General features: G+C 38.2%; 1 protein-coding gene and 1 long non-coding RNA gene across 5 annotated transcripts in view; one reads left to right on the top strand and one right to left on the bottom strand.

Moving 5' to 3' along the window:
- Positions 1-26,576, bottom strand: part of MAMLD1 (mastermind like domain containing 1) — a 252,768-nt gene extending 226,192 nt beyond the window's left edge. For 3 of the 4 annotated variants that reach the window (XM_042040130.1, XM_042040127.1, XM_042040129.1), the window contains exon 1: positions 25,415-26,381. The gene's annotated coding sequence lies outside the window, so the exon portion shown is untranslated. Of the gene's footprint in view, positions 1-25,414; positions 26,382-26,445 lie in introns of those variants that run through there. The other variant, XM_042040128.1, reaches the window with a different exon arrangement.
- LOC121670223 lies at positions 256-4,966 on the top strand. Its single transcript, XR_006018075.1, has 3 exons — positions 256-474; positions 957-1,042; positions 4,714-4,966. It is a non-coding gene; the product is annotated as an uncharacterized LOC121670223 (long non-coding RNA).
- Positions 26,577-26,765: the final 189 nt, after the last annotated feature.

Consider the following 26,765-nt stretch of genomic DNA (forward strand, 5'->3'; position numbering starts at 1 on the left):
GCAGATCTATAAAGTAATTCAACTGTTCTCACATATTGAAAATATATTTACAGAAATTCTAAGAACTGAAATAACAATTTTTGAAAAGAGTGAATAGAAGTACAAAATCTAGTGATAGAGAAATAGAGTTAACACACATACCCCAAACTTCCTCTCTTTTATCCTTTAGAGAGACACAGTCAGAAGATCTCCTTGCTACCCTTTCCTCCGGACAGACTTTCACATGTTCCATGTATGTCCAGCTAACCAGTTGCTTCTGTGACTACTGCTGCCTTGGAGCCTGCTCCTATCACTACTGCAAAAGCATTTGCTGGCTCAGCTATAATTTGGTTGTCCCCTTTTACGGTTACAGTGTGAAACTTTGGAAGTGCAGCTGAGTCTGACTCATGTTCCAGGCAGCAGGATGTGTATGGGTACACACACTTTGGCGAAGCCTAAAGCACCATGACAGTGCACTTCTACGAGACCCCTCAGGTAAAACTGGATCCCAAATACAGCTTTGAGGTCTGTGCTTCAGGGATGCACTAACACACTTGTCCAACTCACAGCAAACTGAGATATGAGTAGGGCACTGCTGCTTCCAATGCTTTGAGCAGTTAAAATCATGGTCACTTGGCCAGGAGTGCAGTGCATGCCACAACCTGCACAGATAAAAGAGTCTAGCAGAGGAGATAGTCTGAAGTATACTGTCATTAATTTTAAGAGTAGATACGTTATTCAAATATATCAAATTTTTTAAAAGCAAAAGTAAGAATTTATTTAGTGTACTAGAAGCACCTGCCTGTGGAAAAAACCCAAACATAAAATAATTAAATACTCAGTCACAGAATCATATGTTATAACTTTGCATTTATATATTTAGAGTTCTGTTCCAACTACAGATTCTTGCAATTGGAATACAAAAGCCCTCTGGCAAAATTTAAATATAAAAATGTAGACATAGTTCTTGTTTACAGGGATAGTTGTAAAAGCAAGAAAGAGAAACAACAGCCTGAGGCATTGACAACAAGTTCTTTCCAGCTGGAAACGCCATGCACATAAGGTAAGCTGCTTTACAAGGTAAGCAGAGGAATACATTTACCACTGGCTGTACAAACACACAACAAAAGATCACCATAGGATATACACGGGGAAATAAGTACTAAGAGTAAGTGCATAAATGTCTAAGTGCATTTTTCGTATAAGGGGAAATCAGAGCATTTGGCCAGCATTAAAACTAGGGAAAAAGATTCACCATCTTCCTGCACTGAGGAGAAAACAGAATGCGGATACAGACCCAGTGAACTGCCTCCTGTTCAGTAGAAATACTTGTAGAGTTGTATCCCTTATGCTGACTTTAAAATGTGACTTCAGTGAAAATTCTTCTTCTTCCTTTAATACATCATTCAAACTCGGTAGCAAAGAACAGACCCTTCAACAAATAGCACACTTTCCTTTCTGCATAACTTAGGCTCATCTGGCTGGACAGTCTTCATCCAGGGGTTGAAAAATCTGTTTTTGTAAATATTCTGCACTCCACTCTCAGTTAGAATCTCTGCTTTTCCCAGTTCTCTAAAGTCATGTCACATCCTATTGAAGTGTTAAGTAGAAAGACAGAAAAATGCAAATTGCGGTTCACATTGAAAGGAAATGACAGTTTAGAGGGTTTGTGTAGCACAATTCAGAAACTCTACACTATTTTACTGCTTGCATGTCTATCCTCTGCTACTGACTGCTCCAAGTAACTACAGTGCCACACACTCCTTCTCAGAAAACAACTCAGTCATTATTTGTTACTTGAACTTTTTTTCTTAGCAGAATACTTCCACAAATTTCCTCCCAACTAGTTCCTCTAAGAAAGAAAATCTATTTCTCTTTTAATGTCTGGCCCTTTATATTTTATACATACAAATATCACATTATATTCTGTGGTTTTAAAAGTAATCATTTGGCTACTTCAACAAGGAAAAATACTATTTTCTCCTTTGTATAAAAAGATGCCTTTCTAAAGAATGCCCCCGCAGATCCAATAAAGCTTCTAGAACAGACAACACATCATATCTACCCAGCAAGAACAAGAGCCTCTCAGCAGCCACTATCTGTTGTTTCTCCTCTTGCTGTATTTGGCATGACAGTAACCCCTCTGCTGACACTATTTGCTTTCCCTAAACTGCTGTCTGTATTACCAGAACTGGTTTCCTTTTTTTCTGTATGTGCTCCCTCCCCACAGAGCTCTCCAGATCACCACCTTCTACCTGGTCTCATGAAAATGATGTTATATAAGTAATTCTGTCCTCTGCATTCAGTATATTCTCCAGTTTATATTTGCCTATGCTGTCTATCAGGCAGACCAAATATCTTGTAATAAAAAATTTAACTCAAAGTACTTTATATGATTCTCTGTATTTTCTTGCTGTGATGATTTACCCTGGAACTGCCAAACTGAAGATTGGTTCAGACTATGCACTCACTACTGACCAAACACTTTTTTTCTGAATTTTCTTTCTAGGAAACAAAGGTTCAGAATAGCATTGAAGGTCTGACACTATACTGCAACAAACATGACTGCATCAGTTGGCATCAAATGGAGATGAAAGGTTTGAAATTGATGCTGAACTGGAAATATTATACACCAGCTTTAAGTTATATCAGTCAGTCAAGTAATAACTTTCAGTTATTAATGTCTTTACAGCAGAACTGTGTTTCAGTTCAAGTGCCAAACTCCTCCCTTTTTGTTCCAGCTGGATGGCCTGGCAGGGCACTAAGCAGACATTGTCAGTGGCAGCACAGCCATGCTGTACAATGAGCTTCACAGCACAAGCACTATTTCTTCAGTCTTTCTATTTTGACTTATACTGGGCTAATTTAGGCGGATTTACCATCAATTAAATATGACAATGAATACAGCAAAGTCAAACAAAGTTCAATTTCCTACAAATACAATATAAAATAAGGCACTGAGTGTATTCACTGCTTACCAACTTCAGGTTCTTGAGATTCATTCCCAGTGTCTATTTTTCAGGCAGTTGAAATAACATTCAAGGAAGTGATCAGATGTAATGAAATGGTTTCAGAGTAGTTTTACATTGTATATCTAGAAAGAATGTACAAAGTTTTGTCTTAAAGTCTCACTAATGAAACAAAAACCTTGGGAGAAGGATTGTCATATATTTGTAAATAAACAATCTGCCACTGTAAGCTGAAAAAAGGCATTTTACAAGAGGAAGGGAAAGGAGTATCAATGCTGAGAAGACCATACTTCTAGACCTTTTTTCACTAGTGTCCCATGGCATGCAAGATACTCTTAACCAAACAGTGACTATATTTTAGTTAATTTCTGCAGTGCTTAGCAGAATTCTCAAGACAGTGGAATAATCAGCACACAGAGGGGTGAGCAGTCCAGAGCCTCCCTGACAGAGCTCCCTCGCCCTGCATTTTAATCACTCGGGAATGTATGAAGAAGAGGTAATACTGTATGTAACACATTTATAAAGTAACTTGGATACATTACAATGGTGTCTGCTTAAGATGATTCCACGCTTCTTTACCTCTAAATCTCCCCACTAACTCTATTCTGGTATTATCAGCAAAGCTGAAAGGGGCATATAAAGCAGGGGAGAGAAGCATAAAAAAGGCCATACCATTAACTCAGATATAATGAACAGTCACTTATGGCACTTTAAACCGTTCTTAAAATTCATGGAAACTTTGGTTATGTGAAGTTTCACTCCTACACAGTCTTCTCTGAATTATTCTTCAGTGGGATTTCTTCTGTGATCAGCAGCTCTAATAATCAGGCACTACAGACGGGTTCTGCTCTGCTGGTGCTGGGGTGGTCATAGTGATGCCTGACAGACTGTGCAGATGAGAGGATGTGTGTCATACTGGAAAGGGGTAGGAGATTATTAGTCTATTTTCCATAGCCTTTCTGTCCTTTTGCTCCCAATGGGATGATTTTGCAGTGGCATAATACAGGGTTTGTACACCCCATTATATGAGTCTGGAAGGAGCTTATGGGCTGTTGGGTACCTAATCAGCCTCTCCCAGAGGCAAACAAGAGACTTCAAAGGAGAAACAAAAAAAGGAAGAGCCCTGCCTAATTAGTGCTCAGCTAACAGAAGCAGACTTGGGGGAAGACACAAGGAGAACTGGTCCCTGTCCGAGTCCCATGGTAGAGAGAAAGGCTTGACAAAAGCTTTGTGGCTTCTTGGCTGACAATGCTCAACTTCAGCTTCCCTGAGCCATGGCAGCACAGACGCTTCCATGAGTCAGGGGTTCAGAGAGAAGAACAAAGAATCTGCTGTCAAAACAGCCTAGAAACAAACAACAGTGGTACACTTCTGTATGTCCAGGTCTAATTTTACATACACCAAAAGAAATAGAGGTTGCCCTATCTTAAGCAGAGGGTTACATCCATTCAGTCCTTTGGGTGTCCCAGGGCTGTGTGGAGCAGCAGAATGAAGTTGGCAAAGGGCTTTTAAACATTAACTTTGTAAACTTTTGTGCCTTTTATTATAAAAGACATGAAAAGATTTGTTTTTGTCATAACAGGTGTTTTTAGGTCTTTTCCTTTCTTACTTTTTTCCTAAGAAATGTCAGAAACGAAATCTTGGTGACTTGCCCATGAGAGTGTAACTGAGAAGAGGACAATGATCTAAGACAAATATATGTTCATAAGGAGCTCATAAATAAATACTTAATAAAGGAACAAATGTATCCTAATTTCTCTTACAGACTTCCTACTTCCCAGAATTGTGAACCACATTGATACCTCATCTGGCTCTTCACAGGTTAGCAACATATTATTAAAAAAAAAAATCATAAAATATAGGAAAAATTAAAAAGATAACCAAGATAAATTTTAATGGCTTTTTATACCTGTGCCTTAACTGTCTTTAGCAGAAAGGGATTATGAGAAAATATCGTTCCAGAAGAATTTTTTTATAAACAATTTCACAATTAAACCAGCTAGATATTTACTGCTTAAATGTTTTATGAATGCATGTGTATACATGAATATATTTTAAAAAAAATTATTTTGTCCTTTTCTTTGGTATGATTAATTTTAATTTTAAATGTTCTTTCTCAATTTAGTTTTTCTCTCTCCAACTGCATCTTGGATCAAAGTTGGGATAACTAAGTACACAGATATTAACAGAATATACCATTTGAGTATAGAGAGCTCCAACACGAATATTTTCTCTTAGAAACCTTTTAATTTCTTGCTTGCATCTTGCTGTGCTGGAAACAAAGTAGATTGATTTCTCATAATTCCCAGGAGAATTTATGGCATTGACAGCTGAGGAAAGGGACACAGAAGCTTTGGAGACATTAAAATAACAGAGACAAGAGCTTAAAAACAGGATCTATACAAACTGCTTCACATCCTGTATTATGAAACCTACTCACGTCTAGAGGATACCACTTTGTTTTCAAAGACCAAATGAAGTGCACAGTCAGATTTATTATATGCTTCAATAAAAGAGAGATATGTTCTCTGAATAAGGAATCCATGCTCTAATGCACAGCAAAACCAATGTACAATTTTCCTATTTCACATTCTTCGTACTGAGTATCATAGAAGTGCACAAGCATTTCCATGCAGGTTAATTCATAGATGGGGAAATAAAACTCCTGTTAATAACAGAAATCTGTAAAAAGATCAAGTCCTTAGAACGGAGGTTTTAAAAGCAAGCAGAATTAAGAGTGGCTGTTCACCACAAGGTAACTGAGGGAAAAAATATTAAGGATGGATGAACTCTGGTGACAGTGTCTGTTTATTCTTTATCTTAAGACTAATCAAGAGGGCATAATCAAAATACTAAAAAAAAAAAGAAAAGAAAAGAAAATTATCTCTTAAAATGGAGAGATTAACTGGTAACTCTCTTAATGTTTACTATAAGCTCTTGATAATCAAGGACCTTCTGTAAAAATACCCAACATGTGGGTTTTAAAACATAATGAATAAAACCTAATTTAGAAACACTTGATTTCTGTGTTAAAAAAACCCAGAAAGCAGAAAACCCTCATGATCTAAAGAGGCCAAAGGAAAGACAGCATGAGGGAAATACTGCTAAAACTGAATAAATTATCATCTTTTCATTTAATGCAGATCCAAGTTCAGCATGAAGATTGCCATTAAAATATTGCCTAAAAGTAAGGGGAAAAGGCAACTATATTAGCTTCAGCTGCTTCAAAAGATGGGGTATCTCTATCATTAAGATATTAACCAGTATCTATTTAGTATTAACTTTTCACCTTAATCATTGCTTATATAAAATATGTATCAGAGTAAAAGTAGTGATGAAATAAAAAATAAAGATGTTCATTTCACATACTCTTCTGAAACAGTCTTGTTAATAATTACATTCTCATATCCCTGAATTAAGAATGTCTTCATTTTGCCACTTAAACAAAATGAATACAATATCCATAAGGTTACGACAAGATACTTCATTAAAAACCAGTGCTATGGTTGCCTTTCTTCTATTAAGTCACTCTTTCAGAACTTGATATTGGGCTAATAAACTAAGGACCTATACTTTATTGAAAAAAAATCCTTCAGGATCCCTTGCAAAGTCTGTAAAACTAGGGATATTAAATGCAGCATCTCCCAAAGTTGGCAAGTCTGGTTATTATAATTCACATATCTAAAACCTCAGCACACTTGCAATTCGATACAGACTGGTTCCCAAACTTCTGTTCCAACAAACCACTGCCACACTTGATACTGGTATTTTAACTGGAAGCCGATCATCTTCAGGCTGCTCCTCAGTGGCATCACCAGAAGCACAGGCCTAGGTGCATCTCACTTCCCCCCTGCACTATTTCTACTATCAGTGTAAGGTGAACTTTAAAAATTTGCAAATTTAGCTTTTCTAATCAGCTGATGAAGCATTACCAATTTTTCTTTTACATAAAAATATATTTAAATTCATTCAGAACACTGATTCAAAGGTTAGACATGCTGGATCTGCCTAGCCATCATGAATAACTATTAAAATGCAATTATAAATAAAACTCTTCATTGGAAAAAATCCTTAGCATGCAGTTCATTTGATGCCATGGCCTACTTATAAATAACAAATGTCCAGTAATTCTTATGGAATCCACCAGGAACACTGCCATTTCACAGCTTTCAACCCCAAATCCTGCCTTTGAAAATCTGTGAAAATAATCATTGCAGTATGCCCTGAAAAAGAATAAACGCAGGCTCTAGTTCTGGAGGTGGAACCTTCAGCCATATCACAGTTCAACGAGTGTCCCCTCTCTCATACAAATCACTGCTGCCTAGGGAAATTAAATCTTTCAGGTATTGAGTTCAAAATACTCAGAATATTCAGTCCGAGAGCTCACCAGGTTATATTTCACTAGAAGTTAGAGAGAACAAAGGGAACAAAAGGCATCCTTGGCCTCCTGTTGCTGCATAAGTATAATCTTACATAACTAAGTGCAACCCAGTAACAAACTGACAGCCCCACAATGTTGTTTTTTTTTTTTTTCCAGAGGAAATTATTATTCAGCTATTTCATTTGGTTGCTTCCTTCACACAATGAGTATTTCTTCAGGCTTCTCTGGGTTGAAGTTCAGTCAGTTAGCTCTCCTCCAAATCTCGTTATAATTCATAGAACTCTTAATCTGTTAGGTTGGCTATCATGAAGATGTAAATGTGAACAACAGTTTACTGGGGGTATTTTAACACTTATCACCTGATTTCTCTTACTACTAATCTATGACTATGGAAAGGAAGGGGTGTTAGAGGTGGGTTTATATTATTATCCATGTTGGTTTTGAGAACAGGTCTGTAACTGTCCAGGAGAATTCCGTGTGATTTCCCAGAGATAAAGAAGCAAGCCACTCCAAAACAATTTTCCCAACCCTTTCAAAGGAACAGCAGCAGCACTGGCAGGTGATAGCACTAAGGCAGTACAAGGGGAGTAACACATGCTCGGTACCGATAGCAGTTGACTCCTGTGCTATGCTTAGTACAGTGCCTACATCATGTATGAACTGATTGGGATGAAAGAAATATGAGGATTCCAGGCATTTCCATCTACTCACAAAATCATAGCATTACTCCCAGAGACAATAACCACATAAATACTCCATTACCAACCAGTCAGGGAAAGCCCTATGGGATTCCTCACCCCTGCAAAGCAGCACAGGTGTCTGTCACCACTTTCCCCCAAATACTTCATTTTTGCTTTTACTCCATTGCAAATCTTAATGCAGTATCTTCAACACACTTCTCAGATTCTAGAAACCATGCTCCATCTGCTTTACAGTATTCAATAGCCTCTTGTGACCTTACTTCCCTATTACCCTACATTTACTCAAAAGTCCAGAAAATTAGTTGAAATACAACTTTCCAAGTGACAAAAATGAGGAAGACAACTAGGGAACTCATTCTGTGCCGCTGCAATTACTGCTGGAGCTGGGTGAACACAAGTACAATGAAAATGGGCTGTAGAGGGACATGATATACAACATAACAACTGAAAGAGCTGTCCAAAGGGTGCAAGATGAGAGGTTTCATGCTGTAGGTAAGTATGTGGTTTGAAGGCATGCACATTGGCTCTGCCACCCGAGCACAAATGATCTTGTGTGCCTCAATTCCCAATGCTGCCAACCTAACAGCATTTAGGCGCTGGTTTGGGTTGGGATCACTAAAACTCTATCGCTCACAATATGGTTCAGTGGGCATGGTGGTATTGGGTTGAACACTGGACTTGATTATCTTGGAGGTCTTTTCAAACCTTAATGATTCTATGATTCTGTAGAGTTAATTTTCTTTATAGAAACTGGTATGGGGCTGTGGTTTGGATTTGTGCTGAGAACAGTCTTGATAATTCAGGGCTGGTTTTGTTATCACTGAGCAGTTCTTACCCAGAGCTAAGGCCTTTCCTGCTCCCCACCCACCCCACCAGAGAGAGGCTGGGGGGCACAAGGAGCTGGGAGGGGACACAGCCAGGACAGCCGACCCCAACTGACCCAGGGGATATCCCAGACCATATGGCACCACGCTCAGCATATAAAGCTGGGGAGGAGGAGCAAGGGGGGACATTTGGAGTGATGGTGTTTGTCTTCCCAAGTCACCATTACAGGTGATGGAGCCCTGCTGTCCTGGGGATGCTGAACACCTGCCTGCCCTGGGAAGTGGGGAATGAATCCCTTGGTTCACCTTGCTTGTGCACATGGCGTTTGCTTCACCTGTTAAACTGCCTTTATCTCAACCCACTCGGGTTTTCTCACTTTTACCCTTTCAATTCTCTCCTCCAGTGTGTGGCCCTGTGGGGCTGAGCTGCAAGCTGGTATTAAACCATGGCAACTTATAAACTTATCTAGCAGAGGGTCCTGAGAAGTTAGTGGTAAGTGATATTATGAGGCAACTCTGGTACAGACATTAGATGCATCATTCTGTTACTATTACTTAAGAAGCACTGTATGGGACACACAGATCAATGAGAAAAGATATGAAGTATTACTGTAATACTTCCTCATTATATACCAGAAGCCATATCCCCTTCACATTCAAAGTAATCCATATTTCCCAAGGATAGCTGTAATTTTTAATTACAAAATGATGATTTAGTCAGTGCACCTGCCTTTTAAACATAAAATACATTCTTTACAAAGTATGTACCTCTTTTGTGATTTCAAAGAGAACTGTAAATGTAGAAGAGTGTGAAGATCAACAGTCAGCAAACAGTCAAAAAGCTTTCTGATGATGAATAACCCCCTTTGAAGTGGTCTACTTCAATATTGTTATTTCTGGAATTTCAAGCATGAACTCTATGAGCAGCCAGACTACACATTTCTATTCAGTGGCAATAGAAGTCAGCTAATTTGGTACCAACTACAACAGGATATTATTGTTTATGTATGGTTTTTATCTCATAGTTAAGGACGAATCAGCCAAATTCCACAAGATATTTCCTTATTAAAGGGAAGTTTAGAAATGGAGGAGCCACAGTGTTAGAGTGCAGATCTCTAAATTTTTTCCATTGAAATGAAAACTTTACACTTGGAAAATACACTTCAGTACTGAATGTATTCATTAGCTTTTTCCATTTGATCTTAATTTGATGACAAAGACATTAAAAGGATGTAATATTACAGTAAATGCAGTTTCGACAAAGAGTTCACTCATCCATTGTACTGTCAGAAAAGGTTCTTGTATTAAAATGGCTTAAAATTTTCAAAGGATCATCTCAAAAGGTGATTAATTTACATGTTAGCTTAAGAAAAAAATCCTGTCACATTCATTTTCATTTTTTTTCCTTAAAAAATAGTCAAAACATATCTGCACGTTGCAACACCATTGAGTGCCCCCCCGAAAAATGACAGTGCATAAATTACAAAGCAAGCTTTTCACAGCAAACACAGATCTGTGCACAAGTTATAATAACATCCTCTTAATCCCTAAAGCAGAGCAGAGATAAATGCATCTTTAATATGTTCAAAAGCTGATACTTTTTCCTTTTTTTTTAAACCATACTGCAGTGCTATGAGCTTAAACTTCTCTCATTGCATTGCTCCAGGCAGTGGATCTCTGAACAGACGCGCTTTCATCCTATGAATATAGGTGAGAGAATAAACCAATGCCTGTTTTCCTGCCTTCAACATAAAGGCAGCTAGACAAGAACCTGTGAGATATCAAACAGGCTAATGAAACCTGACTGCCCTAAAAGAGACTGGCTGAGAGTTTGGCTTTCATTTGATAAATAAACATCTGAAGTTGTTGTCTGCTGCAAATGCTCTCACTTGGGGTCCAACAGTAACTTTCTTGTTATAACACTAATATTTAAAGTAACACCAGAATGCCTTGTATGTTAACTGAGGCATAGTATTTGTCTGTCATAACTATATTAATATTAATTTCAGAAACTTCTAGGCATTGAAAATATAAGCTTCTATAAATCTGAGAGAAAAATATAGGTCTAATTCAATGGCTTAATAAAATTTCCTAACAGTTGTTTCAATTTCCTACCACACAGTCTAACTAGAAACTGATTATCATCAATAAGAAATATCTTTCATCTCTTAATATATGTATCTATCTTTCTGTGGAAATGGAGTTGGATTATAAAACAGTAAAATAATGAAATTATATTAGTGAGAAAAATACTAACTCACTACGTCCCTTGTACCTGCTCAACATGCTGTGGCAGTCAGCATATGGCAGTCAGCTCCCAAATAGATGGCACCAGAAGTTCAAAATAGTTGCTTGTCACAGCATGCAAAGAAAAGGGAATTTTCTTTATCTGCACACACAGTTCTTTGAAGCTGTCCTGTGAGAGGTATCTCTCAATTAAATATCACTATTTCCCCTCTCTCCCCACCAAAAAAAAAAAGATTGCAAACCCTTTTATTATGCCTAGGGGGATGGGTGAAAAATTACAAACATTGCCAAGTGTGTAACTAGAAAAACTGCCTTGAAGTGGGTGGGGGTGTTTAGATCTTGGCAGCTGCTGTGTAATCAAAAGCTTTTACAAAAGCTAAAGTAATTTAAGTCTTGTCAGAGAGGCTCACTGATTCTGGTAGTTATTTTCTTGCAGACACCGTAAGTTGATCAGCTCTTCACACAGCATTCACTGGGGCTGTTGTCCAGAGCGAGTGCTCTGTATGTCCCCTCAACAGAACCAACCCACAAAAGGACGAGATTATAGAAACAATGCAGAATCCATGCTTTAGAAAGCATGAAATATAGCTAAGAACTGAAACTCTGGCTATTTGTTTGCTGATTTCTTTAAGTCCTGTTAATCAAAGAAATCAGTAAGGTCTAGAAAGCTACCTTCTGTGGCTGACAGGGATACTCAGTACATCTTTATTGATATTTCTAAGGGAAGCCATAGGCATTAAATATACTAAGATTTTTTTTTTTAACTGCATTTCGCTTAGAAAGTTGAACTTTCATCTAAACTCCTCACTTTCTCCCTTTTGAGAAACTAGAGGTCCAAGATGGTGCCTTCATTGTTATGCCTCAGGTGATACAACAACGGAGAGTCACTTCTTTAGACACACCGGCACCCAACAAGGCTGGAAAAAGCCCCCAACACTCACAATAGCATCAGCATATGCACATAGCAAGAGTCAGGTTTCATGGTACAACGGGATTTTGAAATTTTCTGGTTTTAACCCATAGTTCAAAAGAACTACAGGATGTGAAGTCATCTGCACCTAGGCACCTAGACAGGATTTGAACTGCACACCTGTACACACAGCCTGTGAAGAATTGCTAAGCATCAAGCAGACTCAAGTTTTTGTTTAAAAGCCAAAGAGCAAATACAAAAAGCTTGAGCACAACCAAGCAACAAGTGTTTTTCAAAAAAACAGAATATGAATCCTTTCTTGAGCAGTGGACTATAATTTTGTATGTATAAATCATATATTCAATTGTTCAGGTGTTTTCTGAGATTCATATTGAGTCACATACCAACATGCAATCAAACGAAGTTTAAAAAAAAAAAATCTAATTTTTAAATATGATATGAAATGCACAACAGCTCCCAAGGAGAATGCCACGATGTAAACAGAACACCCACATAACTTCTTTTTTTTCCACGTGCACAGAGACCTATGATTAAAGTCTGAGCTCCCATGGTTTTGATGCATACAAATATGCGTTACACACACAGTCCCAGCAGGCACTCATTATGCAGTCACAGCAAAGAAACAGTAAATGCCTCACTGAATAAGAAGGAAGGAGGAGATTTTTCACCAGTTCTGTTGAAAGGCAACAACAACTTAGAGAAAAGAGGAATTATTCCATATCCCCTTTTCACCCACAATCTGGGATGAAACAGTTTACTGATATAAATAACCAAAACAGTACTTCAGCTAAATATTGTTTCCGGAAGCTATAAGACCCAAAAATTCCTTACCATTGAAAGAGTAACTAAGCAAGTATACAAGATTAACTAGGCAATGTAAAACCTGAGTAAATTATTAATTTAAATTAAGCCAGAAATAACAACCTGTCCTTTAATATTTTGGGGATCAATGATACCTGTTCAATTACCCAGATGCACAGTCACTGAAAGCAACAGTTAGTCCAGGAGATATGGTCTAGTTCTTTACAGTATTTTTGTTCCATGGTGGATGTCAATTAACCCGTCGGTTTCAGATATATTAAATAATACAGATTAACATTCAAAGTAGTCTAAAAAAGACATTGCAGTGATTTACTATAGTTAGGACTGTAAATCACACTTTAGTATCCACAGGCAAACCCTTCTGATGTAAGTGAATGTCATTTATCTATACCTGAGGGAAGAATTTATTTTTAAGAATGCAAATGCTGGTTACATATTTAAATTAATGAAGCATGTGATGTAGGTCAAGGACGAACTGGAGGGAATTTTTTTTAGTAGTTTTAATGCTATCTGCAGCAGTTTTCACACATTCTTAAATTAGTCTGTAGGCATTTTGAAGGTTAAAGAACAGTGAACTTTGAGAACATAATCATGAAGTTCAATGTGAAGAACAACTTAAATCATATGCTGGAAAGGTGGCATTTCAATTTTGCCAGAGGCAAGGTAGAAAGCTTGCAAACAACTGTGTTAAATGGAAACTTGATACATAAAAATACGTGTAAGAAAGATATAGTAGGACTGAAGCTGTGAAGACTACACATTTCTCATACTTCTTTCCTTCAGTGTCTCTCCTACTCAAGCTTTACAACCTAAGGAGTCAAACACAAAGAGTGCAGTGACTGTACAAATTAAAAAAGTGTTTATCAATAAGGAAAACAATTGTAAAGTTTGGAGTGGTATTTTGAAAGTATATACCTGGAAGATCAAATGCTTCTCAGCACATCAGGAATGTCATCTACACTTATTACACACTGACTATTTCATATGCTCTTCCACTTCTATCTTAACACTACTAGAGGTTCATAGGTGTGACTAAGACAAATACTCCCACAGAAAAACAGCAGCTAGAATTGCCCTGCTGGGTCATTGAGCCAAATTCTGAAACTCCAGCTACTAAGTTTTAGACTGGTAAAAGGCCAGGCTTCAGCTCAGCTTATATTCAGTGTACAGCCAGTGTGGTGACACCATAGGTGCCTACACTAAAGTATGTACCCTAAACACGGGCACTAAGTCAAGCATTTAAATAACTTCACTGGCAGTTTTAGGGTAACATTTTCAACAGATGCAGAGAGGTAGAAAATATCTAGCATTTCTCTTTCCCGTCTAGCCTTTTCTTCCTTGTAGTGGTTGAAATTTTACCACTTTGTTGCTAACAGGATTTGCACAGCCACTGTTGCAGCTAAGGTCTAAGGCAAAAAAACTCCCAGCCATGAGAACTGTGGGCTTTGGCAGACTATTGTCGATGGTTTAAATTTTCTGTTGAGGATTAAACTCAAGTCTTCCTCTTATTAAAAATAATATTGCAGAATTATTTCCTATTTTCAGCAGTATAAATGCAGAACTATTTTGTGTCATCAGCTACTACTGATCTGTCTTGCTAAATGCACTCCTTTCTGCACCTTACCTTTCCTAGTGCTGGAAAAACCACACCACAACTGTGGAGCACCTTGAGTTGTAAAGAACCTTTGGAGGTCATTAAGTCAGAACACCCTGCTCCAAACAGGGCTAGGCTGGGTTGATCAGGGCCTGTCCAGGCGAGCTTTGAGTAACTCAAAGAGCAGAGAATCCACGACCTCTCCAGACAACCTGTGCTGCAGTTCCCTGTTGTGAATTTTGGGGGTTTTCCTACCAAGTTTAGTAAGAACCTTCCTTGATGCTAATTGTCACAAATTATTATCAAAATAAGGAATCTGAAAAGCTTGTTTTGATCAAACATAGAAAAAACTTCTGAATTATTTTGCTCAGTTAGGAGAAAAATGCTTAAAACAATTTAAGTCCCTTAAAAAGTACTAATAAAACCCATTCTTACCACTTTGGAGTGAAACTGGAGAGAAGGGGATGCAGCATCAGCAAATTATCCACTGAGTCTAGGTTGCTTTATTCGCTGTGGAAGTACTGATTTCACTGCCGTATTTGAAGAAAAGTTCTTTACTATATGTGCTTTTACAAATATGGAGCCTAAGTAGCATCAGTGCCTTGCATAGATTCCCACCAAAATAGAAGCCCTGTTGATGCTCTGCAGGTTTTGCAAGGTAACATCACATCCATTCATCTCGCCTCAGACAACTTGCTGGTCACTTTCCAACATTCCAAATTTCCTTTGAGCCATTTACAGAGGTCAAAGGTGGCTGTATTATGCCAAAAGCACTGTATTTTCACATTAAGAAAAGTCTCTCTCCAGAAACTGTGACTGGTACATAAGTGATGTACTAGAAGTGCCTTACTAGTCTGTTACAAGCACTTGTGTACTTGCAATCCAGTAGCTACTTCAGATAATTTATTAAGACAATACCAAACAGATTCTGTCTCTCTTTCCACAGAAACATTTAAACTTCAAATTTTGAATGTAAATGCTAAGACTTACCAGCTCATGATCTGCAAATCACAATGACAGAGATGCTTTAAAATGATTTTATTAAAGTACATTTTACAAGATAGCCCACTTTGATTTGTGAGACAGGTAACCTAAAAAGTGCTTTCTGTGTTTCCAAAGGATGTAAAACAAGATGATTTTCATTCTTTGATGCTGTCACAAAGAACATAAAGAAAATGCCAGCAATATACTATAATTAAACAAATATGAGCAAGTAAATCTCAATAGTGAGTTGTATAAGACCAACAGTATTTCCTTGTTGCTGCAGTTATAACTTCTAGCAAGGTCACCATTCATCACCTGAAGGTCTCTCCAATAAGAATCTCAGCCACCATATTATTAAAACACTGTACCTCCTTTTCATACAGTATGAGGGTAATGAGAGCAGTATCAGTCACTGTTTCCTTTTTACCCTTACAGACACAAACAGCACTGGAAGCACCAGTCAGATTTAGACCACATGTTGATTCCACAACTGCCACCAACAAATACTTCCTTATAAAACCCCTAACATTAACTTGCTGCTATGAGCAGCTCCAGATCTTCGACTGTGGGCCATATGTGCAGGATGTGCTAATACTAAAAAAACCCTCAAATTAGTCTGTTGAACCAGCAAGTTTCGATCACTATTACAGCTGGATCCTTATGTGCTTAATTAGCTTCACAGATTCAACATTTGCACATTACAGAAGATTCCTTCATAGAGAAAACAACAAAAAAAAAAGGTCACAGAACAATTATGTTTGTTTGTTGGAGCTTTTTACTGCTGGACTCATCAGATTTTCTTTTTCTTGTTTTCAGGTAAGTCTACTGTGTTTGTGCAGATTATTTTTAATAATTGGGTAAGCAATCACAAGAATTTGTTAAACTTTTAATAATGTGACACAACATCTCATGTTACAAATGCTACACACAATGATACTGGTGGATGGCAACACACATCACTGCTTAATGAGTTATTTACAACAGGCCAGACAGTGTCTCAAGGGTGCAGCACTTGAGGAGCCAGATCAGACAGACTCACTGTGTCTGATCAGGAGCCCTCACGCAGGTGTACCACTCTCACAGTTCAGTTCCAAAGACGGGACAAGAAAAAGGCAGAAGCACAGACCACAAAAGCACAGCTTTGCTTCCTTGGAAATGCACGTAACAAGCAAATTCTCCTTAAAACCCCCACAGCCTTATGTGACTGAGGCACTGCATTTGGAAGATGCACCCTAAGACCTTCTTTCCCAAGCCCCCTGCATTAGCACCTCCCTCGGGATAAAAGGCTCATCACTTCTGGAATAAAGCCACTTGTCTTCCAGTTTCTATCTGTATATTAGGATAGATCATCTCAGACCTACTAGGAGTGTTGAAAATATGTTCATTAATGCTTATACGACAGTTTCATAATTAGGTTTTGAAGGATATCTAAGGACTGTGAAAGATAACATCATTTTTCAGTTAGACCTAATTTCTGTTATCTCCTTTCTTGTGATTAGTCACCAGGTTCTAGCTCCAGAACTGTTCTGCCAAGCCCTGCTGTCTACTGTTTTGCTCTGTGTTTCAAAATAATCCACGTCAGCTCAGGTCTAGACTCCCACCATCAGCATTGCTACATACCCCATGAGGCAGCTACAGCAATGATTTATTATTCAATGACAACAATGTAGTAGAAGTGCTGGCATTATGTTTCTTCATATATATTAAGAGTTCAATAAAACAATCTGCTGAAGATATTTTTGTTTCTCTGATGTACAATGACATTCTCTACAGATAATAGCGCAGATCACACAGTAGTAAGTATGAATCTCAGGAGGAAACTAGTATGCTTTATTTCAAACCTGTCAACGTTTTTCATGTATCTTCAAAGAAATTATTCATTGCACTTTCCTCCCACATATTCTCCAAATTAAATATGCTTAATATAGGAAATACATTCTAAAGGCTTTGAAAACAAAAAAATGCAAGTATTAATAAAGTCAGAAAAGCATGTTAAGTTTTCTCACATCTCTGTACTTCTTCTTTCACTTTGCACAACACAGTGTGCTAAGCTAAGGACATCATTCCAATGCAGATACATAAACATTTGCATACAGTGACATAAAAACAGTTTCCCAGTGATTCTGAAAAAAATAAATGCAAACTCAGGGCTCATTATTAACAATCTGAAGATTACTAATTAATGATTATACTTGCAAAGAGTGATGTTTTAAAACAAACAGCTACAGTCATAATTAATACTAATAGAAAGTATACTGATGAATCGATCATTTGTTGCTCTTCTATATTGGCTAAAAATTGGTGTGTTGCAGAATTACAGTTTGGAGTGGGGAAGCGTCCACTCTGTCAAAACACATCAGTACTCAGCAGCTATTTGTTTATTCTCTTGTTTCTGAAGCTGCAGAGAAAATTACCACCTGTATGTGGTAACTGGCAATTAAAAACAAACAAGGAAACAAATTAGCTAAAGTAACTGCTACCTTACTAAAATGGAAGCAGGCATTTAACAAAACATACAGAATAGAACTACAGCAACAAGTTCCTTCAGATGTCCAGTTTCTTTGTGCAGAACATACAGTATGGATGATGATGTTTCTGGTAGCTTGTGGTGTATTGTACAACCATTATAAACAGTGACACAATATGTCATAGACAATAAATAAGTAAATACTGTAGTGGCTTTACAGTCCTGCTCTCTCTCATCAACATGATTCCATAGTTCCTGAGGTTAAAAACTGTTATGGCTTTAGATTTTAAGCACTCAGAATAGAAATAATTTATATGTGGGAATCTAAAGTTGCAAAACTTTATTACGCTGCACTTGCGCGGTGCCATTTTCATGGGTGGTAACAACACTGGAGGCTCTACTGTTTCCAACACTGCCAAAACTGATACATCAGGCTTCAAGAAGGTTTAAATGTTTATATCCAGAACTGTTATTTTCAGGCTTTGCACAGATTTAACTGCATTTAGTTTTAACTCTGGTAATTTCTGTGCCCACTTTAAATTCAAGTATGCCAGATGTTTAAATGCCACAGAGGATTATTATTACTTATTTACTTATATAGATCCATTCCTTATGTATGCAGATGTTACCAAGGAAGTAGAGAAAAGACATTTCCAGAGGAGGTAACACCTCCTTTCTGATGAGACTCATAGCAGGAGACTTGATGATTCTGAGTTCTGTATATGACCAACTTACTAATTTCACAAACTTATATCTGCATTCTCATCAATGAACATATAAATTAAAAAGGTTCAATTTTTATAGGCTAAACTTATGTAATCATGTTTTTAAATGTCAGCTTTTCTTTGAATGTTTGCAAGTCAAAACAATTTAGGACACTATACTATAAATTGTTAGTTGTTATATAGAGGCAAAAAACACAGAACTGTTAGCAAAACCCCCCAAAGTGATAAAATAAAAAAACAAACAAAAAAGTCACAGTCACAGATTGGTTGGGGTTGGAAGGTGGTCCAACCTCCCTGTTAAACCACGGTCACCCAGAGCAGGTTGCACGGGGTCACATCCAGACAGGTTTTGAATATCTCCAGAGAAAGAGACTCCACAACCTCCCTGGGCAGTCTGTTCCAGTGCTTGGTCACCCTCACAGTAAAGCATGATAGCAAAGAACACAATTCACACAGAATGTAAAAGGGAACGTGAACAAATTAATCACAAAGTTTAAACTTGAGTATAAATATGAACTTAGTCCTACAAAATACCAAACCTAATAAACTTAGCTTTAAAAAAACCCCTCCCATTCGTAAAAAAAATGAACTTTAAGAAATTACTGAATAATGTAACAAGGTGAAAAAAGAAAAGTGACAAAATAAAGGAAGCAGAGATACTGAACTTAGTACCACTGCAGCATTTGAGCTTACATTTTATAGAAGCCTTACAAACTAACTTCACAGGGCACTACCAGCACTACATTTCTGGACATGCTCAAGTTAGCACCAAACCTTGAATTCTCTATTTGAAAAGAACACTTTGATCATCCCATTCCAGATTTATCATTTTGGCTACACTGTCCAGACATCCTCTTTCTTTAAAATAACCTGTAGGACTGGGCAGTGGATATTATGTTGCCTTTCAACTAAACTTCTACTCTCATTAAAACACTGAAGATTCATGACACCTCTTTATCCAGAAAATTCTGCTACTGTTTTGCTGTCATATATGTCAGAGATACAAGGGTTCTTCTACTTCTAATGAAAATAGCTTTTCTCTTTTTTCCTCGTGATTAAATCACTATTGCCCTCTACTCTGAAGAACTGGCATCCTTCCTTCACTCTGAGTATGAAGAAAATACATTTATTGAATGATTACACAGTGTAGTCCTCCCATAACATTATGTGGCTTTTCAGACCATTAGAATAAATTATTTTTACTTAATCTTAGCATGTTTGAGAAGCAGGACTTACAGCTACTCCACAGGTGTTTGAACTTACAGGGTAACGAAACAATGCAGGAGCTGCAGAAGAGTTGTGGTGCTGGTAGTAAAGAAGGACTATGATTGTGATGCCTTTTCCTGGTCTTAAAATCAAGAGGCATACATGGTTAGAAGGGGAAAAGGGATTTTACCTTGGTATTTATTTTTAAGGATCCTTAGGTGTACACGTCTAGGTCATATGCATCGAGATGCACCCCGCCGAGTCTTTCCCTGTGTCTCTGTGTCTCTCCTCCTCGTGTCTCCCCCAACATTGGGTATAACATTATAGGCTTTACTAATTAGCATATCTATCAAAGATTCCCCAATGAGAGGCTCAAGTGAGCCCCCCCCTCCCCAAGGAACCTTCCCCTGGATGGTTCTATCTTGGTTTACAGAATATGTTCTGGAGAGGACCTTGGGGTCTGGGGCACACTGATCCCTAGCTAGGAAGCTTCTAAAATGTTTAGTCTCTTAGCTTGACAAACAGGTCCAAGAATGTAGGCAAAAAGCACTGGGAATACAGAAGCTGTAAAAAGGTATAACGGGTAGGAAAGAAAAGGCAAAAATCTTCATGGCATCAATTGGAGCTGGGAGTAGGAAACCAAATTAGATCTAAGTGAAGCACACAGGAACATGAAGTTCTATACAGACAGTTCTTGGTTACCGAAATATACAGCTGTGCCACAGCCTATTGCACTGCACAAGGCGTCAGCGTCCTCCCTCCCTTTAATGCAAAGAAATTCAATTACCCACATGAGATACTTTCAAGTTGATTTTTCAAGTAAATTATAGTGCAGGCTACGAAAATAATTTGTTGTCCCTGTTCTAACCATCGCTGCTTCTACCCTAGAACGGAACCAGCGCTGTCTGCGAGGAGCGGCACAAGGAAGGAGGCGAGCAGCGCTCGCCCTGGCACAGCCACCTGCGGGATCAGCCCCTGGCACAGCTCGGGAACGTTCCCGGGGTCCGGGCGCCACCCAGCTGGGCAACCGCGACAGCGGCCACAGCGAGCCAGCAAAAACCCTCCTGGAACAGCTCACCCAGCCATAACAAAGGAAGAAAGCATATTAAACTTCGAAGAGAAAAAAACTCATCTAAGAGATGTATGTTAAACTTTCATTTTGTGAGAGGATACAATGTATTTTATACAGTTTATCCACAATGAAGGGGATATAAGCTCTCAATTCAAAACTATGTTCTGATTTTGGACAAAATAGACCTATATTATATTTTTATTTCTGCTTGATGATGTACTAGAAGTGAGGTTCGTTTGACATGTTTATTAATGATTAAAACACAATATGGAGTACTCCAGTGTACATTTAGATTAACACGGTAGGAATAACTGAGAGCAGACTGCTTTCTCTTTGCAAGTATACCTAAAGAAAGGTAACTCTTCACCTAAGTAGTAACATGTGATTAAAATATTCTGTATTTGCTAATGGGGACAATAAGGAGGTGGAAATCAAGACAGACAATTAAGAAAGCAATTAAGTCCAATATATTAAAAAAAGAATCCTTAAAACAAAGAAATAAAAAATACAGAGAAAATATGAGATGGTGTACTTCAAAATATGACCTAAAATTCAACATATATCAAACCAATAATCACAAACAGATAGAATGGTTATTACTGCAGTGAAACTCACAAAACTTATTCTGTAATATACACATGAGCTTATTAGGAAGAGCAAGTCAGAAGCTAACTATTTTTAAATCTTACATAGAATGCTAAAACCAGTTTTAATCATCACACATCAAACCAATCAGTTCTAGATTTGACTTTTATACATTTCTCTAATCATCACAATCATAAACATGCCCAGCAATTCTATACAGACATCTATATGCATATCTGTTCTGTAAGTTTCCCCTTTATCACAAATATTTTTAGACAGCAAGAACAGAAAAACAACCTGTATCAGCTAGAACCAACATCTTTCCTTAATTTTTTATTAATTTTCTTCCCAGTAATATAACAAATCATAATTGGTACCTGCTCTGAAACAGACTATAATATTCCAAATCAACCAAACAAAATTACCTCAAAACCCCCTAAAACACAAGTAAAAAAACCTTCCCACCAAAAAGCCAAGAAGAAACAGAACTAAACTGACCCCTGATGTGGAAGCACTTCTCTCAGGGAAAATAGCTCAGAGAGGAAGATAATTCAGAGGAAAACTGCATTTTCCATTTCTATTAGTGTTTTATCAATAGTCAAAAAGTAATGTTTTAGTCATAAAAGAACATACAGGACCAGTTAGAAAATGCAATTTCTTCTGAACATGAATTCTTTTTCTTACAGTTCTTGTCAGGAATATCTTTTGTGGTTAATTCAAAATGGTGAGAGCAGTTCATTTTCTCTTCTTTAAGTGTCTCCTGATTAGATGGAATGAAAAGGTACTTAGCCAAACACAGTAGAATTTGTTGAAGAATTCCCAAGCATTTTAACTGTCATATAAAGTAGATTTTATTAAGGAACAAAGGAAGTCATTAATATTTTAGTTTAGTAGTGCAAACTTTCTATTACTTACCTATTAGAAATAGCTCTACACGATTTTTTTAAAACTTGCAGTAACACCTTACATCTGAAAACACATTAAACCCCAAAATAATTATAAACCTAGACAGACAGCATCAATTAGATGAAGTAAAGATACCTACTCCCTTTATAGCAGGAGTGCAGATTAATTTTAAAAAAGTTTTCAGCATTTCTGAGGGCATGAACCCTGGTTGTGGACTCATGGCCATAAAAAGGTGTTGATCAGTCTTATCTTTAAAAGTGTTTTATGCAGCCACATACTGCAGAGTTGCCTGTGGATTGGACATAATAATCAGCAGGGGAAGGAGAGCTCATTACTACAAGCTCTCCTTCCCCTGCAGATTACCTCAGCATGAAGCCATGTATCTCAATCAAAAAAGATTGCTACGGAGAGCTACACAAGATGTTTCTAAATCAGCTAGCTTGGGGCTCAGCCTGTAGCTGCAACCTTCTTTTAACCTTCAGAAAAGCAGAAGGACCAGGATGGTCTCTGAATATTAGCCATCTATAAGTTTAGAAATAAGTCACTTAGCAGATAAAAGTCAGCACCACACCTGCCCTGTCTCATGCTCACACAACTGATGCCCAGTGCAAATACAAGGAAAATTCAGCACCAAGATCTAATGTAAAAAGGACAAGGCAGGACAGTGCATGTGTTGGGGGCAGTGGGGGCCTAGGGGTGTCTAGCACATTGCAGAGTACTGAGAAGAATACTTAACATTTTGGCCTGTTGGATATACCTCTTATTTAAAACACTTCTCAGACACAAAAAAACTTTGCTGTAAGTCACCAACAATCTATGACTATTCATAATGCCCAAATTTTTGACAAGGCTAGTGATGTCAGTGATGTGTTACAAACCAGAAATATGCTCTACTTGCAGGGTGTGGGGGGCAAGGTGTGTGTAAAAAAAAAAAAGAGCCAAAGATTCACATTTTCTGAGACTTGTTCAGAAAACACAGTGTTGCAAAAAATCTGAGAATAAGAGAATCATCTAAAGAAACTGGAGATATATTTACTGAACCAAACATAAGACAGTCATAATTTCTCATGATATGTACAGAGAAAAATGGAACAGCATGGCAAAATGTAAGTATTATGCAATATTTCAACTATAATATTAGAATTAGAGACAGAATAAAATTAAGGCAAAGGGGGCAAAATGTAGAAGGCTGGCAGAAGTCCTTATGATGGAATTACTGACAAAAGAATACAGTTGCAGCATCACATTTCACATTGTTTGATGTTCTAAAATGCAGTAAAAGGCAATTTCTGTTCAAATGCCAACACAGTACAGATTGTCATGAATTTCAACTATTAAATAGCGACCATTCAATACAAATAATTGTACTGAATTGTATTTCATGGGTTATTAACAGCTGAAATTTCAGTTTTGACCCCCAGTTTCCTGGAACATACTGCACCACATCTGTCCCCACTTTGGAAAGGAACTGCAGCTGATCAAGTCCCTTGACCTGATTTTGACACAAGATATCCCAGCCCCTATTGCTGTGTACTGACCCCTGTAAAATCAGCTACTGAGTGAATGTGACAAGGAACACACCAATGCTTGCCTATCTAGATGAGATCAGACCTGAGTCCTTATAAATGATGTACCAGGCATTGTTTTAGCTCCAGAGAAAGCAGTAACACTTTCTGTAATGGGAATTATGTAGTCTTTGTTCTATCAAAATTAAATTTAGGGAGACCCTAAGAAAAGCTAAGATAGAGGCAACGAAATGAAGTAGATGTTACAGAAGTACAGACACAGGTTGCAGAACTTCCTGTTGCTGAGATGTGAGGTATTGCACCAAGAGGAGATAAATTGGGATTGGTGTTAGCATGTGAAAGCCACAGTGAACAGAAAACAGTAAAGTGCATCTAAGATGCCAAACATAAACTGATCATCTGCTAAGATCAGAATGAATTTTCTTTTTCATATTCACTGCTGTACACTTTGAATGATTATCTTCAATCCTGAGAAAACCTGCTAAAGTCCCTTTACCACTCATCACACAAAAGGCTAAGCAATACACAAGGATTGCTAATTGCAAGGCCTTATTTACATGCTGCTAGAAATTGTTAAATCTTCTGGTGAGTGCTCCAATATATAGTACAAGGTTTCTACAAACCAAGTAAGACAGTTTTGTGACAGGGGATTCTCAACATAATATTTATTCACCTTTGGTAGTAGCACACATTTTCTGATATTTGTATTTTATTTAGAATTGTTAGACTTGAGATTTTAAGTACCCTGGAGATTTTTCCTTAGATCAAGAAAGAAAACCCCTATTTTATTTAGGTGATGAAACACATGATACAAAATCACGCTATAAGGTACCTGAATGTAAAACAAAGCTGCTTCCAGAACATGAAAACATTCTGGCCTATATTTTCCCCAAAATAAATAATCCCCACATAAAATACAATTATACAGTGGAAAAATACCAAAAGCAAATCCCAAACCCCCCATGAAAGCTCATTACTCACTTGCAACTCTAAACAGATTCAACAGGTTCTTGTACTAACCTTGCACATCTAGTAAGACCAAAACAGCTTAAAATAAAAAAAGCATTTAAAGTAATAACCCTGTAAAAATGAATTTAAATTCACACCATCTATTAATTTCTCTTCCTAATATGATGTTATATGAACGACTGGAATGACTCCATCTGGAACATTTTGAACAAGATACTGGAAGTACCCAAGGGAAAAGAGGGATAATGAACCAGAAATTTCAGAAAATGGTAATAAGTAAAACTAGGTAACAGTTAAATTCTATCAGCCATAAAATACTTCAGATTACACAACATTCACTGAAGGTATTTAAAGCATATGCCAAAACTGTCTCTCATAAAAGCTATGTGAAGGGCTTATCATCAGAAAAGGATCGCTTAACCCTGCAGTTACAGAACACTACGATTACTTATAAGGTTTTACCAATAAATACCCATTATTCACAAAGTCAGAGACCTGGACAAAAAAAAGCCGTAATTAATCTTACCTTTCGCCATATGAAGTTCCTCTGCCTTTCTTAAGTATAGGATCTGCCCATCTCTCTTTCTCAGTGTAATTCCAGCAGATCACTCTTTCCATCTCTGAGTTCCTGGAATTGTTAAAGTAACTTTGAGATTTCTCATGGTTAAGAAACGTAGTTCAACAGAGCAAAAGACAAAACAAAGGTCATCATTACTTTTCCCCTTTGTAAATACTACCATTTTTTTTCTTTTCCTTCTCTACCACTTTTCTTTTTGTTCTCTTGTGTGTCTCTCCTAACTCACTCCTTTTGGACAACATTCTCTCCTCCCTTTCTTTCTCTTAAATGCTGCGTGCATGGCAAAGCTCCCCAAATACTTGTTGTACTTACAGCCTTCGTCTAAAAGATACGGGTCTACAGGAGAGATGACTCTCTTGTGATTTTTATTTGGACACACTTTTTTTAATCTTCTATACCTGCAGAAATGCAGGCAGGGCTCAACTCTTCAACTTGATGTGTCAGTAGCCGTTTTTAGTATCACTGTCTGCCTTAATGAGGTCACTTTCATTTGTATACGATGGAAATTACCTTGTACAAACACGTGTTCACTGATATAAAATATATATAGGTTGCCCATTAAAACTGAACACAAACAGCGGGACTATACATCTATTCTAATTCTCTCCCTTTCCAAATTATCCTTTCCTGAAAGGTCTCTGAATTTTACTGTGCTCACTAGGCCCTCACACGTTGCTCCCTGTTGCCAGGGGTCACAAAACCTGTTGTCAAGCTGTAACTGCGTTGTTTAAAACGTTTGCATTAGAAAGATAAACCCTTGATGCAAAACACACAATTGAACGGCAACAGGATACAGGTGAGACTGTCCTCAGAGAGTAGGGCTGGATGGGAGCACTTTGGGAAATTCTGCCCCAAACAACCTAGTGGCCAAAGAAAGCAGGGAGGTGAGAGACACGGAATTTTCACGCGCTAAATGACTTTCAGCTATGACCAGAGGCGCGAGAGCCCTGCACCGCCCGGCCGCAGAGCCGGACAGGTACCCCCGAGGTGCTGCGAACGCCGTGCTCCCGGAGCAGGATGGCACCAAGCCCTTCGCCCAAGCCTGGCAGCACCGCACCAGACACTCCCGCGCAGGGCACAAGCAGCTCCCCGCTACCCTCAGCGCCCACCGCCGGGCACCCGCCCCCCCGGACCGCCGAGGCCAGCCCATAACCCCATCCCTCCTCCAGGGACGGCCAGGAACCCGCAGGAGCGGCGCGGCCGCGCTCCTTTCAGCGCAGCCGGGCTCGGCCCCCGCCCCCGCCCCGCGCCCCCGCCGGCGGGGCCACCGCCTCCCGGCCCGCCCCGCCCCGCTCCCGGC

The sequence above is a fragment of the Corvus kubaryi genome, unplaced genomic scaffold, assembly GCF_017639235.1.
Source record: "Corvus kubaryi isolate FWS band 111438036 unplaced genomic scaffold, C.kubaryi_AGA036_p1.0 37395, whole genome shotgun sequence".
NCBI classification, from domain to species: Eukaryota; Metazoa; Chordata; class Aves; order Passeriformes; family Corvidae; genus Corvus; species Corvus kubaryi.